A 17,999-nucleotide genomic window follows, 5' to 3' on the forward strand; every position below is an offset into this window, starting at 1 on the left:
GTTTGCCTGTTGATTCTGTACTGTATATCTGTTTCTCTGGTTTCTGACTTCTTGGCTATGTCCTGACTATCCATTCTGTCTAATCCTTTGGTATTGTCATGCTATTTCGTGCTTTGACCCTGGCCTGATCTGTTTACGTCCCTGTCTATGCCCCTTGTGTTATGAATGAGTCACTGAGGAGGACAAAACAAAAAGCAAGCTAAGCCCAGAAAAACGGAGAGGTTGGTAACTAGCGGATTGCAGACCCCTGATCCTATACACACAACTAGCAGTAGCCGTGGAGCGTGCCTACGGTGGTCCTAGACGCCTTGTCACGGCCGGAGAACTACATAAGCCTAAAGAAAGAAAGGGAAAATCTAAACTGCCCCAGAGCAGACCCCAAAGCAATAGACAGCATGTATTGTCGGTGAAACAAGATGAAAACACAAACACAGAAAGAAAGATAGGCTGAGCAAACGATGGGGCCCTCACTAACTAGAAAGGACAGGAAAGAAAAGCTGCTGTCTGCAATCACGCAAAAAACCCTGCCAAAAAATGTCCAACACGTCTGATAGAAAAAGGCCCTGAAGTCGCTAGACTTCAAATCCCTATATCAGCACTCAGGTATATTGTGAAGACAGAGCAAAAGAGATCAACTGATCAGAGACAAAATGGGGATTCAGCCCAGTCCCAGCCAGGGCTGGCTGAACACAAAAACTAAGTAAACCAGACAAAAACTCATATGAACAAAAGCAGAGAAAACTTAGCTTTAAGAAGGCAGGAACCAAACTGGAAACCAGAAGCCAAGTCAGGAGAAATCACCAGCAAGAAACTAGGGAGTCGGCTGCCTTAAATCCAATCAGAAATTCCTGATGTCCAATCACAGTCCTCATCCTCAGGTGGCCGGTCTCTGCCATTTAGATCAGCTTCATTACCTCCCTTCACCAACAGAGGGAGTCCAGATAGAGAACTCACTACTCCTCTGTCAGCACAGCCAGCTCCATAAGCCTCACCAGAAGCCAGAGGCAAACCCGAAAATGAGCTCACAACAGTACCCCCCCTTGAGGAGGGGTCACCGAACCCTCATCCACACCACCGGGCCAATCAGGATGGGCCCGATGAAAAGCACGAACCAATCTATCAGCATGAATATCAGAGGCAGAGACCCAAGAATTGTCCTCCTGGCCATAACCCTTCCACTTGTCCAAATACTGGAGTCTCCGTCTAGCCAGACGAGAATCCAGTATTTTCTCTACCTCATATTCCACATTACATTTAACTAGAGTTGAGCGAAACGGGTCGAAAAAATTCAAAAGTCGCCGACTTTTGGCAAAGTCGGGTTTCATGAAACGAAACCCGACCCTAGGATGAGGTCGGCCACGAGGTCGGCGACTTACGCGCCAAAGTCGCGTTTCAAAAGTTTGATTTGCGCTCTTTTTCAGCCAATCAGGATCCACGGAAACTGTGGGCAATGTGATGACATAGGCACGGGTCACCACCATCTTTCAGAAGGGCATGCAAGTGATTGGCTTGCTTTGGTGGGCGTCACAGGGGGTATAAAAGGGCGTGCACGCCGACCGCCATCTTACTTCTGCCGATCTTAGTATAGGGAGAGGTTGCTGCTGATTCTGTAGGGAGAGCGTTAGGCAGGGAAGAAGACAAAAAAACTGCTTCTGCTGCTAGCGATTTGGCCTGCACAACACACAAGTCACTGTGTGTGCAGTGCAAGGGGAGGCTATATTGTGGTGTATCAGTGGTGTTGGTTGTTGGGCTGCCTTCTAAGGCTTCCTGACACGCTGGCATTGCTGTTTACCCACTGCTCCGCAAACTGCTTTTTTAAAAGCAATCCAATCTCCCTTATCCTCTCGTCACTTTGGTCACAGGCAGCTGTGCCATCGAGCGTGTCACATAGCGCTCAGATATCAGTGGGCCGCACACAATCCACAAGTGTCCAGTGTCCAAAAGTGTACGCAGAGATTCAAAATCTCCATTATCCTCTCGTCACTTTGGTCACAGGCAGCTGTGCCATCGAGCGTGTCACATAGCGCTCAGATATCAGTGGGCCGCACACAATCCACAAGTGTCCAGTGTCCAAAAGTGTACGCAGAGATTCAAAATCTCCATTATCCTCTCGTCACTTTGGTCACAGGCAGCTGTGCCATCGAGCATGTCACATAGCGCTCAGATATCAGTGGGCCGCACACAATCCACAAGTGTCCACTGTCCACAAGTGTACGCAGAGATTCAAAATCTCCATTATCCTCTCGTCACTTTGGTCACAGGCAGCTGTGCCATCGAGCGTGTCACATAGCGCTCAGATATCAGTGGGCCGCACACAATCCACAAGTGTCCAGTGTCCAAAAGTGTACGCAGAGATTCAAAATCTCCATTATCCTCTCGTCACTTTGGTCACAGGCAGCTGTGCCATCGAGCGTGTCACATAGCGCTCAGATATCAGTGGGCCGCACACAATCCACAAGTGTCCAGTGTCCAAAAGTGTACGCAGAGATTCAAAATCTCCATTATCCTCTCGTCACTTTGGTCACAGGCAGCTGTGCCATCGAGCATGTCACATAGCGCTCAGATATCAGTGGGCCGCACACAATCCACAAGTGTCCACTGTCCACAAGTGTACGCAGAGATTCAAAATCTCCATTATCCTCTCGTCACTTTGGTCACAGGCAGCTGTGCCATCGAGCGTGTCACATAGCGCTCAGATATCAGTGGGCCGCACACAATCCACAAGTGTCCAGTGTCCAAAAGTGTACGCAGAGATTCAAAATCTCCATTATCCTCTCGTCACTTTGGTCACAGGCAGCTGTGCCATCGAGCATGTCACATAGCGCACAGATATCAGTGGGCCGCACACAATCCACAAGTGTCCAGTGTCCAAAAGTGTACGCAGAGATTCAAAATCTCCATTATCCTCTCGTCACTTTGGTCACAGGCAGCTGTGCCATCGAGCGTGTCACATAGCGCTCAGATATCAGTGGGCCGCACACAATCCACAAGTGTCCACTGTCCACAAGTGTACGCAGAGATTCAAAATCTCCATTATCCTCTCGTCACTTTGGTCACAGGCAGCTGTGCCATCGAGCGTGTCACATAGCGCTCAGATATCAGTGGGCCGCACACAATCCACAAGTGTCCACTGTCCACAAGTGTACGCAGAGATTCAAAATCTCCATTATCCTCTCGTCACTTTAGTCACAGGCAGCTGTGCCATCGAGCGTGTCACATAGCGCTCAGATATCAGTGGGCCGCACACAATCCACAAGTGTCCACTGTCCACAAGTGTACGCAGAGATTCAAAATCTCCATTATCCTCTCGTCACTTTGGTCACAGGCAGCTGTGCCATCGAGCGTGTCACATAGCGCTCAGATATCAGTGGGCCGCACACAATCCACAAGTGTCCACTGTCCACAAGTGTACGCAGAGATTCAAAATCTCCATTATCCTCTCGTCACTTTGGTCACAGGCAGCTGTGCCATCGAGCGTGTCACATAGCGCTCAGATATCAGTGGGCCGCACACAATCCACAAGTGTCCAGTGTCCAAAAGTGTACGCAGAGATTCAAAATCTCCATTATCCTCTCGTCACTTTGGTCACAGGCAGCTGTGCCATCGAGCGAGTCACATAGCGCTCAGATATCAGTGGGCCGCACACAATCCACAAGTGTCCACTGTCCACAAGTGTACGCAGAGATTCAAAATCTCCATTATCCTCTCGTCACTTTGGTCACAGGCAGCTGTGCCATCGAGCGTGTCACATAGCGCTCAGATATCAGTGGGCCGCACACAATCCACAAGTGTCCACTGTCCACAAGTGTACGCAGAGATTCAAAATCTCCATTATCCTCTCGTCACTTTGGTCACAGGCAGCTGTGCCATCGAGCGTGTCACATAGCGCTCAGATATCAGTGGGCCGCACACAATCCACAAGTGTCCACTGTCCACAAGTGTGTGCAGAAATTCTAAAACTCCCCTGTCCTATAGACACCTTGTACCTTGTTTTACATTACTATATAGTTTGTTGGATTTTGTCTACATTTCTACCAAAAATGAGGAAGGCTGGTGGAAGAGGCCGTGGAATTGGGCGGGGGTTGGCAGCTGGTAATGATGGTGTTGGTGGTGGATCTGATGGTAGTGGCAAGAGCAAAATAGGACCAAATGCAGGAGGTGCTGACCCTGCGTCATCGTCTGTCTACATAAGGCCTCGAACGCTTAGTTTTCTAGGAGTTGGCAAACCGCTTTTAAAGGCAGAGCATCAGGAAAAAGTTTTGTCTTACATTGCTGACTCAGCCTCCAGCTCTATCGCCTCCTCTTCTTCAGTTGTAAAAAGTAAAAGCACTGAGTCGTCATTGGAGGCTCATGTTCATGAACCACACCTTTCCTTGTGTCCTTCACCCCAACCAAGATTGAAGGATGACGCAGGCCATACTACTGATTACTCCATGGAGCTGTTTTCACATACCATGCCTGGATTATCAAGTCAAATGGTGAATTACCCAGGCCAAGATGAATCTGACATGGAGTGCACTGATGCACAGCCGCTGATGGATGATTCTGCTGGTACATTCACTCAGAGCACTACATTGTCCTCGCAGTGTACAGAGCCAGATTTTGACCCTGATGAGACTCAGGTGCCCCTTCCCGCACACTATACCACCATACACGGTGACACAGAGAAAGGTGCACATGACATAGAAGAGGTGGTGATGGATGACCCAGTTGTTGACCCAGATTGGCATCCATTGGGGGAAGAGGGTGCTGCTTCCAATAGCTCAGATGAGGAGCATCCACAGCAGACATCGACATCGCAACAGCTGTTATCTGGCAGGCTCGGAGCACTCCAAAGACAGGTTCCAAACATCAAAAGAGTTGCTGGACAGCTTGTCCAGAGGGTCAAAAGATCACAGCGTGCTAGGCCGCAAAATGTCTGCCAAAGTAGGAAGAGTGCAGTGTGGCAGTTTTTTGAACAAAATCCTCATGATCAGGCCAAGGTTATCTGTAAGAAGTGCGCAAAGACCTTTAGCCGAGGGAAAAATCTGAAAAATTTGAATACCAGTTGCATGCTTAGACATTTAACCAGCATGCACTTGCAAGCGTGGACACAACACCAAACCTCAAGTGCCACATGTGCAACTGATCACAACGAAGGTAGTCAGCAACGCTACATTGTTTCCCCCACTGTAAGCACACCGGTTAGCACAGCAGCAAATGTTGAGGTGTCGTTGCAAGGCCACAGCAGTCAGGGAATCCCACTGTTATATCAACGAAAGACTGATTCTAGGCCATCAGAAAGAACACCAACTCCATCACCATCATCAACCCTCTCTCAGTCCGCCCTGTCCACCGCTACTTCCACCATATGCAGCTCTCAAGTCCAGCTCACCCTCCCAGACACTATGAGTAGGTCAAGAAAGTACTCAGTCTCTCATCCGCGTACACTGGGTTTGAACGCCCACATTGCCAAACTAATCTCGTTTGAGATGATGCCCTTTCGGTTGGTGGAAAGCACAGCTTTCTGCGAACTCATGGCCTATGCAGTACCACGCTATGACCTACCCAGTCGCCACTTCTTCTCTCGCAAAGCCATCCCAGCCCTCCACCATCATGTGAAAGACCGCATTGTCCATGCACTCAAGCAGTCAGTGAGCGGAAAGGTGCACCTCACAACTGATGCATGGTCCAGTCGGCATGGCCAGGGCCGTTACGTGTCCATCACTGCGCACTGGGTTAATGTGGTGGATGCAGGGTCCACAGGGGACAGCGGTGGTGGGACAGTGCTGCCTAGCCCACGGTCTAGGAAACAGTTGGCTGTAGGCGTTCGACCCTCCTCCTCCTCCTCCAGAAGCGACAGCTCGTCCACAGAGCGCAGTCGTACGAGCACTCCATCTGCAGCTGCCACTGTTGCACACGATGTGTCCCCCTATCGAGCAGCTAGTGGAAAGCGTCAGCAGGCTGTGTTGCAGATGATGTGTTTGGGCGACAGACACACCGCCGAGGTGCTGGCCGAGTACTTGAAGCGACAAACTGAGTCATGGCTGGGCAGTGTATATCTTGAGGCAGGCAAGGTAGTTAGTGATAACGGCCGTACTTTTGTAGCAGCCATAGCCCTTTCAAAACTCAGCCACATACCTTGCTTGGCTCACACCTTGAACCTGGTGGTGCAGTGCTTCCTCAAAAATTATCCGGAGTTAACAGCCCTGCTCCAGAAGGTGCGAAGACTGTACGCGCACATCCGCCGGTCGCCTGTACACTCCGTTCGTATGCAGAAGCTGCAGCGATTGCTCCACCTTCCCAACCACCGCCTCATTATCGACATTGCAACAAGGTGGAACTCCACCCTGCACATGGTGGAGGGGCTGTGCGAGCAGAGGCAGGCCATAATGCATTTGTGGTAGGATACACGGCCAGGCACTTTGAGAGCAGACATGGAGTTGACAGGCGTGCAGTGGTCGAAGCTGAAAGACCTTTGTAAAGTCCTTCAGTGTTTTGAGGAATGCACACGGCTGGTAAGCTCAGACGACGCCATCCTAAGCATGAGCATCCCACTTATGCGTCTGCTCATGCAAACTTTGACGCACCTTAAGGAGCAGGCGTCTGCAGCCAATGTTGATGAGGAGGAAGAGGAGGAGGGAATCCTTGATGACATTCAGCCATTGTCTGCTCAGGGACCTCTCCTGGACGAGGTGGAAGAAGAAGAGGAGGAGGAGGAGGAGGATGATGGGGATGATTACTTAGGGGAGGAGGATGCATCTCGTGGGGCAAGTGAAAATGTTGGCGTGGCAAGGTCTGATACAGGGTTTGTGCGTGACTGGAGGGATGTGGATTTGCCAGAAAGTGCTCCTCCACCCAGCACTCGCAGTGCATCATTGACACCGGGAACATTGGCCCACATGTCAGATTATGCCTTGCGGATCCTAAAAAGGGACCCCCGCATTGCCAAAATGATGAACGATGACGACTACTGGTTGGCCAGCATCCTGGATCCACGCTATAAAGGCAAATTACAAAACATCATGCCACAGGAGAACCTTGACCTAATATTGGCTAATAAGCAAGCAACTCTGGTAAATCGGTTGCTTGAGGCATTCCCAGCACACAGCAGCGGTGATGGTTCTCACACGAGCCGTACGGGCCTGGGGCAGCTTGGCAGAGGTGTTCGTGGTGCACACAGCAGAAGTGGCGTTGGAGACAGGGGTTTCATGACAATGTTGTGGACTGATTTTTCAAATACCGCTCACACAACTGGTAATACTGCATCGATGGAAAGTGACAGGAGACAGCAGTTGTCAACTATGGTTACAAACTACTTTTCCTCCCATATCGATGTTCTCCCACACAGGTCATTCCCCTTTGACTATTGGGCAGCTAAACTGGACACCTGGCCTGAATTGGCCCAATATGCCTTACAGGAGCTCGCTTGCCCAGCTGCAAGTGTGCTATCGGAAAGAGTCTTCAGTGCAGCTGGATCAATCCTGACAGAAAAAAGGACCCGTCTGTCTACCCAAAATGTGGATGATCTAACCTTCATTAAAATGAACCACGCATGGGTTTCCAAGGATTTTGTCCCACCTTCCCCTGATGACACATAGGGTGACAGAAAAATGGCTTGCTTTGGTCCACCTCTTCCTGGTACTTCACCTATTTCGCCTTTTGCATCAGTTGAATGTCCAACATCAACATATGCCACTTTCTAAAACTCCCTAACTGTGCTGCCTCCCCCCCCATGGCCGGGGCACCACTTAGCGCACGACACCGTGCGAGTGCCGTTGCCCTGGACAGGTGGGTAGGCCGACTCTTGGGCGCGGGCACTGGCACAGGGTCCCTCATAGTGCAATCAAGTGTCTCTGACGGTGGTGGTGCACACCCGCCGTCAGACACACCGCTGTACTATGAGGGGCCCAGTGCCAGTACCGACGCCCACGAGTGTGCCCCCCTTGCTTGGCCAGGGCCCCAGCATTTGCAATCTTTACCTCTCCCTGCTCCTCCGCTGTGTAATCTGGGCCGTCAAATCCATACTGTGCCTGACACCGTCTGAGCCTGCCTCCTGATGTATAGACATATATTTTGAATGTGTACGCTATCCATACATGTTATCCGGGGATACGGTACCCCTTCTAACCTTTGTGCAATGACGTGCAATCCATACTGGGCCTAACACCGTCTGAGCCTGCCTCATGCTGTATAGACATATATTTTGAATGTGTACGCTATCCATACATGTTATCAGGGGATACGGTACCCCTTCTAACCTTTGTGCAATGATGTGCAATCCATACTGGGCCTAACACCGTCTGAGCCTGCCTCATGCTGTATAGACATATATTTTGAATGTGTACGCTATCCATACATGTTATCCGGGGATACGGTACCCCTTCTAACCTTTGTGCAATGACGTGCAATCCATACTGGGCCTAACACCGTCTGAGCCTGCCTCATGCTGTATAGACATATATTTTGAATGTGTACGCTATCCATACATGTTATCCGGGGATACGGTACCCTTTCTAACCTTTGTGCAATGACGTGCAATCCATACTGGTCCTAACACCGTCTGAGCCTGCCTCATGCTGTATAGACATATATTTTGAATGTGTACGCTATCCATACATGTTATCCAGGGATACGGTACCCTTTCTAACCTTTGTACAATGACGTGCAATCCATACTGGGCCTAACACCGTCTGAGCCTGCCTCATGCTGTATAGACATATATTTTGAATGTGTACGCTATCCATACATGTTATCCAGGGATACGGTACCCTTTCTAACCTTTGTGCAATGACGTGCAATCCATACTGGGCCTAACACCGTCTGAGCCTGCCTCATGCTGTATAGACATATATTTTGAATGTGTACGCTATCCATACATGTTATCCAGGGATACGGTACCCTTTCTAACCTTTGTGCAGTGACGTGCAATCCATACTGGGCCTAACACCGTCTGAGCCTGCCTCATGCTGTATAGACATATATTTTGAATGTGTACGCTATCCATACATGTTATCCGGGGATACGGTACCCCTTCTAACCTTTGTGCAATGACGTGCAATCGATACTGGGCCTAACACCGTCTGAGCCTGCCTCATGCTGTATAGACATATATTTTGAATGTGTACGCTATCCATACATGTTATCCGGGGATACGGTACCCCTTCTAACCTTTGTGCAATGACGTGCAATCCATACTGGGCCTAACACCGTCTGAGCCTGCCTCATGCTGTATAGACATATATTTTGAATGTGTACGCTATCCATACATGTTATCCGGAGATACGGTACCCTTTGAAACCTTTGTGCAATGATGTGCAATCCATACTGGGCCTAACACCATCTGAGCCTGCCTCATGCTGTATAGACATATATTTTGAATGTGTACGCTATCCATACATGTTACCCGGGGATACGGTACCCCTTCTAACCTTTGTGCAATGACGTGCAATCCATACTGGGCCTAACACCGTCTGAGCCTGCCTCATGCTGTATAGACATATATTTTGAATGTGTACGCTATCCATACATGTTATCCGGGGATACGGTACCCTTCTAACCTTTGTGCAATGACGTGCAATCCATACTGGGCCTAACACCGTCTGAGCCTGCCTCATGCTGTATAGACATACACTCACTGGCCACTTTATTAGGTACACCTGTCCAACTGTGTGTTAAGACTTAATTTCTAATCAGCCAATCACATGGCGGCAACTCAGTGCATTTAGGCATGTAGACATGGTCAAGACAATCTCCTGCAGTTCAAACCGAGCATCAGTATGGGGAAGAAAGGTGATTTGAGTGCCTTTGAACGTGGCATGATTGTTGGTGCCAGAAGGGCTGGTCTGAGAATTTCAGAAACTGCTGATCTACTGGGATTTTCACGCACAACCATCTCTAGGGTTTACAGAGAATGGTCCGAAAAAGAAAAAAAATCCAGTGAGCGGCAGTTCTGTGGCCGGAAATGCCTTGTTGAGGTCAGAGGTCAGAGGAGAATGGGCAGACTGGTTCGAGCTGATAGAAAGGCAACAGTGACTCAAATTGCCACCCGTTACAACCAAGGTAGGCAGAAGAGCATCTCTGAACGCACAGTGCGTCGAACTTTGAGGCAGATGGGCTACAGCAGCAGAAGACCACACTGGGTACCACTCCTCTCAGCTAAGAACAGGAAACTGAGGCTAAAATTTGCACAAGCTCATCGAAATTGGACAGTAGAAGATTGGAAAAACGTTGCCTGGTCTGATGAGTCTCGATTTCTGCTGCGACATTCGGATGGTAGGGTCAGAATTTGGCGTAAACAACATGAAAGCATGGATCCATCCTGCCTTGTATCAACGGTTCAGGCTGGTGGTGGTGGTGTCATGGTGTGGGGAATTTTTTCTGGGCACTCTTTGGGCCCCTTGGTACCAATTGAGCATCGTTGCAACGCCACAGCCTACCTGAGTATTGTTGCTGACCATGTCCATCCCTTTATGACCACAATGTACCCAACATCTGATGGCTACTTTCAGCAGGATAATGCGCCATGTCATAAAGCTCGAATCATCTCAGATTGGTTTCTTGAACATGACAATGAGTTTACTGTACTCAAATGGCCTCCTCAGTCACCAGATCTCAATCCAATAGAGCATCTTTGGGATGTGGTGGAACGGGAGATTCGCATCAGGGATGTGCAGCCGACAAATCTGCGCCAACTGTGTGATGCCATCATGTCAATATGGTCCAAAATCTCTGAGGAATGCTTCCAGCACCTTGTTGAATCTCTGCCATGAAGAATTGAGGCAGTTCTGAAGGCAAAAGGGGGTCCAACCCCTTACTAGCATGGTGTACCTAATAAAGTGGCCAGTGAGTGTATATTTTGAATGTGTACGCTATCCATACATGTTATCCGGGGATACGGTACCCTTTCTAACCTTTGTGCAATGACGTGCAATCCATACTGGGCCTAACACCGTCTGAGCCTGCCTCATGCTGTATAGACATATATTTTGAATGTGTACGCTATCCATACATGTTATTCAGGGATACGGTACCCTTTCTAACCTTTGTGCAATGACGTGCAATCCATACTGGGCCTAACACCGTCTGAGCCTGCCTCATGCTGTATAGACATATATTTTGAATGTGTACGCTATCCATACATGTTATCCGGGGATACGGTACCCCTTCTAACCTTTGTGCAATGACGTGCAATCCATACTGGGCCTAACACCATCTGAGCCTGCCTCATGCTGTATAGACATATATTTTGAATGTGTATGCTATCCATACATGTTATCCGGGGATACGGTACCCTTTCTAACCTTTGTGCAATGACGTGCAATCCATACTGGGCCTAACACCGTCTGAGCCTGCCTCATGCTGTATAGACATATATTTTGAATGTGTACGCTATCCATACATGTTATCCGGGGATACGGTACCCTTTCTAACCTTTGTGCAATGACGTGCAATCCATACTGGGCCTAACACCGTCTGAGCCTGCCTCATGCTGTATAGACATATATTTTGAATGTGTACGCTATCCATACATGTTATCTGGGGATACGGTACCCTTTCTAACCTTTGTGCAATGACGTGCAATCCATACTGGGCCTAACACCGTCTGAGCCTGCCTCATGCTGTATAGACATATATTTTGAATGTGTACGCTATCCATACATGTTATCCGGGGATACGGTACCCCTTCTAACCTTTGTGCAATGACGTGCAATCCATACTGGGCCTAACACCGTCTGAGCCTGCCTCATGCTTTATAGACATATATTTTGAATGTGTACGCTATCCATACATGTTATCCGGGGATACGGTACCCTTTCTAACCTTTGTGCAATGACGTGCAATCCATACTGGGCCTAACACCGTCTGAGCCTGCCTCATGCTGTATAGACATATATTTTGAATGTGTACGCTATCCATACATGTTATCCAGGGATACGGTACCCTTTCTAACCTTTGTGCAATGACGTGCAATCCATACTGGGCCTAACACCGTCTGAGCCTGCCTCATGCTGTATAGACATATATTTTGAATGTGTACGCTATCCATACATGTTATCCGGGGATACGGTACCCCTTCTAACCTTTGTGCAATGACGTGCAATCCATACTGGGCCTAACACCGTCTGAGCCTGCCTCATGCTGTATAGACATATATTTTGAATGTGTACGCTATCCATACATGTTATCCGGGGATACGGTACCCCTTCTAACCTTTGTGCAATGACGTGCAATCCATACTGGGCCTAACACCATCTGAGCCTGCCTCATGCTGTATAGACATATATTTTGAATGTGTACGCTATCCATACATGTTATCCGGGGATACGGTACCCTTTCTAACCTTTGTGCAATGATGTGCAATCCATACTGGGCCTAACACCGTCTGAGCCTGCCTCATGCTGTATAGACATATATTTTGAATGTGTACGCTATCCATACATGTTATCCGGGGATACGGTACCCCTTCTAACCTTTGTGCAATGACGTGCAATCCATACTGGGCCTAACACCGTCTGAGCCTGCCTCATGCTGTATAGACATATATTTTGAATGTGTACGCTATCCATACATGTTATCCGGGGATACGGTACCCTTTCTAACCTTTGTGCAATGACGTGCAATCCATACTGGTCCTAACACCGTCTGAGCCTGCCTCATGCTGTATAGACATATATTTTGAATGTGTACGCTATCCATACATGTTATCCAGGGATACGGTACCCTTTCTAACCTTTGTACAATGACGTGCAATCCATACTGGGCCTAACACCGTCTGAGCCTGCCTCATGCTGTATAGACATATATTTTGAATGTGTACGCTATCCATACATGTTATCCAGGGATACGGTACCCTTTCTAACCTTTGTGCAATGACGTGCAATCCATACTGGGCCTAACACCGTCTGAGCCTGCCTCATGCTGTATAGACATATATTTTGAATGTGTACGCTATCCATACATGTTATCCAGGGATACGGTACCCTTTCTAACCTTTGTGCAGTGACGTGCAATCCATACTGGGCCTAACACCGTCTGAGCCTGCCTCATGCTGTATAGACATATATTTTGAATGTGTACGCTATCCATACATGTTATCCGGGGATACGGTACCCCTTCTAACCTTTGTGCAATGACGTGCAATCGATACTGGGCCTAACACCGTCTGAGCCTGCCTCATGCTGTATAGACATATATTTTGAATGTGTACGCTATCCATACATGTTATCCGGGGATACGGTACCCCTTCTAACCTTTGTGCAATGACGTGCAATCCATACTGGGCCTAACACCGTCTGAGCCTGCCTCATGCTGTATAGACATATATTTTGAATGTGTACGCTATCCATACATGTTATCCGGAGATACGGTACCCTTTGAAACCTTTGTGCAATGATGTGCAATCCATACTGGGCCTAACACCATCTGAGCCTGCCTCATGCTGTATAGACATATATTTTGAATGTGTACGCTATCCATACATGTTACCCGGGGATACGGTACCCCTTCTAACCTTTGTGCAATGACGTGCAATCCATACTGGGCCTAACACCGTCTGAGCCTGCCTCATGCTGTATAGACATATATTTTGAATGTGTACGCTATCCATACATGTTATCCGGGGATACGGTACCCTTCTAACCTTTGTGCAATGACGTGCAATCCATACTGGGCCTAACACCGTCTGAGCCTGCCTCATGCTGTATAGACATACACTCACTGGCCACTTTATTAGGTACACCTGTCCAACTGTGTGTTAAGACTTAATTTCTAATCAGCCAATCACATGGCGGCAACTCAGTGCATTTAGGCATGTAGACATGGTCAAGACAATCTCCTGCAGTTCAAACCGAGCATCAGTATGGGGAAGAAAGGTGATTTGAGTGCCTTTGAACGTGGCATGATTGTTGGTGCCAGAAGGGCTGGTCTGAGAATTTCAGAAACTGCTGATCTACTGGGATTTTCACGCACAACCATCTCTAGGGTTTACAGAGAATGGTCCGAAAAAGAAAAAAAATCCAGTGAGCGGCAGTTCTGTGGCCGGAAATGCCTTGTTGAGGTCAGAGGTCAGAGGAGAATGGGCAGACTGGTTCGAGCTGATAGAAAGGCAACAGTGACTCAAATTGCCACCCGTTACAACCAAGGTAGGCAGAAGAGCATCTCTGAACGCACAGTGCGTCGAACTTTGAGGCAGATGGGCTACAGCAGCAGAAGACCACACTGGGTACCACTCCTCTCAGCTAAGAACAGGAAACTGAGGCTAAAATTTGCACAAGCTCATCGAAATTGGACAGTAGAAGATTGGAAAAACGTTGCCTGGTCTGATGAGTCTCGATTTCTGCTGCGACATTCGGATGGTAGGGTCAGAATTTGGCGTAAACAACATGAAAGCATGGATCCATCCTGCCTTGTATCAACGGTTCAGGCTGGTGGTGGTGGTGTCATGGTGTGGGGAATTTTTTCTGGGCACTCTTTGGGCCCCTTGGTACCAATTGAGCATCGTTGCAACGCCACAGCCTACCTGAGTATTGTTGCTGACCATGTCCATCCCTTTATGACCACAATGTACCCAACATCTGATGGCTACTTTCAGCAGGATAATGCGCCATGTCATAAAGCTCGAATCATCTCAGATTGGTTTCTTGAACATGACAATGAGTTTACTGTACTCAAATGGCCTCCTCAGTCACCAGATCTCAATCCAATAGAGCATCTTTGGGATGTGGTGGAACGGGAGATTCGCATCAGGGATGTGCAGCCGACAAATCTGCGCCAACTGTGTGATGCCATCATGTCAATATGGTCCAAAATCTCTGAGGAATGCTTCCAGCACCTTGTTGAATCTCTGCCATGAAGAATTGAGGCAGTTCTGAAGGCAAAAGGGGGTCCAACCCCTTACTAGCATGGTGTACCTAATAAAGTGGCCAGTGAGTGTATATTTTGAATGTGTACGCTATCCATACATGTTATCCGGGGATACGGTACCCTTTCTAACCTTTGTGCAATGACGTGCAATCCATACTGGGCCTAACACCGTCTGAGCCTGCCTCATGCTGTATAGACATATATTTTGAATGTGTACGCTATCCATACATGTTATTCAGGGATACGGTACCCTTTCTAACCTTTGTGCAATGACGTGCAATCCATACTGGGCCTAACACCGTCTGAGCCTGCCTCATGCTGTATAGACATATATTTTGAATGTGTACGCTATCCATACATGTTATCCGGGGATACGGTACCCCTTCTAACCTTTGTGCAATGACGTGCAATCCATACTGGGCCTAACACCATCTGAGCCTGCCTCATGCTGTATAGACATATATTTTGAATGTGTATGCTATCCATACATGTTATCCGGGGATACGGTACCCTTTCTAACCTTTGTGCAATGACGTGCAATCCATACTGGGCCTAACACCGTCTGAGCCTGCCTCATGCTGTATAGACATATATTTTGAATGTGTACGCTATCCATACATGTTATCCGGGGATACGGTACCCTTTCTAACCTTTGTGCAATGACGTGCAATCCATACTGGGCCTAACACCGTCTGAGCCTGCCTCATGCTGTATAGACATATATTTTGAATGTGTACGCTATCCATACATGTTATCTGGGGATACGGTACCCTTTCTAACCTTTGTGCAATGACGTGCAATCCATACTGGGCCTAACACCGTCTGAGCCTGCCTCATGCTGTATAGACATATATTTTGAATGTGTACGCTATCCATACATGTTATCCGGGGATACGGTACCCCTTCTAACCTTTGTGCAATGACGTGCAATCCATACTGGGCCTAACACCGTCTGAGCCTGCCTCATGCTTTATAGACATATATTTTGAATGTGTACGCTATCCATACATGTTATCCGGGGATACGGTACCCTTTCTAACCTTTGTGCAATGACGTGCAATCCATACTGGGCCTAACACCGTCTGAGCCTGCCTCATGCTGTATAGACATATATTTTGAATGTGTACGCTATCCATACATGTTATCCAGGGATACGGTACCCTTTCTAACCTTTGTGCAATGACGTGCAATCCATACTGGGCCTAACACCGTCTGAGCCTGCCTCATGCTGTATAGACATATATTTTGAATGTGTACGCTATCCATACATGTTATCCGGGGATACGGTACCCCTTCTAACCTTTGTGCAATGACGTGCAATCCATACTGGGCCTAACACCGTCTGAGCCTGCCTCATGCTGTATAGACATATATTTTGAATGTGTACGCTATCCATACATGTTATCCGGGGATACGGTACCCCTTCTAACCTTTGTGCAATGACGTGCAATCCATACTGGGCCTAACACCATCTGAGCCTGCCTCATGCTGTATAGACATATATTTTGAATGTGTACGCTATCCATACATGTTATCCGGGGATACGGTACCCTTTCTAACCTTTGTGCAATGATGTGCAATCCATACTGGGCCTAACACCGTCTGAGCCTGCCTCATGCTGTATAGACATATATTTTGAATGTGTACGCTATCCATACATGTTATCCGGGGATACGGTACCCTTTCTAACCTTTGTGCAATGACGTGCAATCCATAGTGGGCCTAACACCGTCTGAGCCTGCCTCATGCTGTATAGACATATATTTTGAATGTGTACGCTATCCATACATGTTATCCGGGGATACGGTTCCCTTTCTAACCTTTGTGCAATGACGTGCAATCCATACTGGGCCTAACACCGTCTGAGCCTGCCTCATGCTGTATAGACATATATTTTGAATGTGTACACTATCCATACATGTTATCCGGGGATACGGTACCCCTTCTAACCTTTGTGCAATGACGTGCAATCCATACTGGGCCTAACACCGTCTGAGCCTGCCTCATGCTGTATAGACATATATTTTGAATGTGTACGCTATCCATACATGTTATCCAGGGATACGGTACCCTTTCTAACCTTTGTGCAATGACGTGCAATCCATACTGGGCCTAACACCGTCTGAGCCTGCCTCATGCTGTATAGACATATATTTTGAATGTGTACGCTATCCATACATGTTATCCGGGGATACGGTACCCCTTCTAACCTTTGTGCAATGACGTGCAATCCATACTGGGCCTAACACCGTCTGAGCCTGCCTCATGCTGTATAGACATATATTTTGAATGTGTACGCTATCCATACATGTTATCCGGGGATACGGTACCCTTTCTAACCTTTGTGCAATGACGTGCAATCCATACTGGGCCTAACACCGTCTGAGCCTGCCTCATGCTGTATAGACATATATTTTGAATGTGTACGCTATCCATACATGTTATCCGGGGATACGGTACCCCTTCTAACCTTTGTGCAATGACGTGCAATCCATACTGGGCCTAACACCGTCTGAGCCTGCCTCATGCTGTATAGACATATATTTTGAATGTGTACGCTATCCATACATGTTATCCGGGGATACGGTACCCCTTCTAACCTTTGTGCAATGACGTGCAATCCATACTGGGCCTAACACCGTCTGAGCCTGCCTCATGCTGTATAGACATATATTTTGAATGTGTACGCTATCCATACATGTTATCCGGGGATACGGTACCCCTTCTAACCTTTGTGCAATGACGTGCAATCCATACTGGGCCTAACACCGTCTGAGCCTGCCTCATGCTGTATAGACATATATTTTGAATGTGTACGCTATCCATACATGTTATCCAGGGATACGGTACCCTTTCTAACCTTTGTGCAATCACGTGCAATCCATACTGGGCGTGAGAACGGCTGGCGAGCTGTTAAGCAAGCTACAGCACCTGTCCAGACAAGTACAGGGATTCCCTAGCGAGGAGACTTATTTGATTGTTTTCTATGTTGGGACATCAATTTTTGGGGAGCACTATACTCTGGAGAATGATAGATGGGGCCCACCATACACTGGAACATTCCAAAGGTGGACATCAGACACTGGAGCAGCATTTACAGGGCCCATTATACACTAGAGCATTAGAAATGGGGCCCATTATGTTTGGAGCATTAT

This window comes from Dendrobates tinctorius, unplaced genomic scaffold, assembly GCF_039654945.1.
Source record: "Dendrobates tinctorius isolate UK_male_01 unplaced genomic scaffold, ASM3965494v1 ptg000022l, whole genome shotgun sequence".
NCBI lineage: Eukaryota > Metazoa > Chordata > Amphibia > Anura > Dendrobatidae > Dendrobates > Dendrobates tinctorius.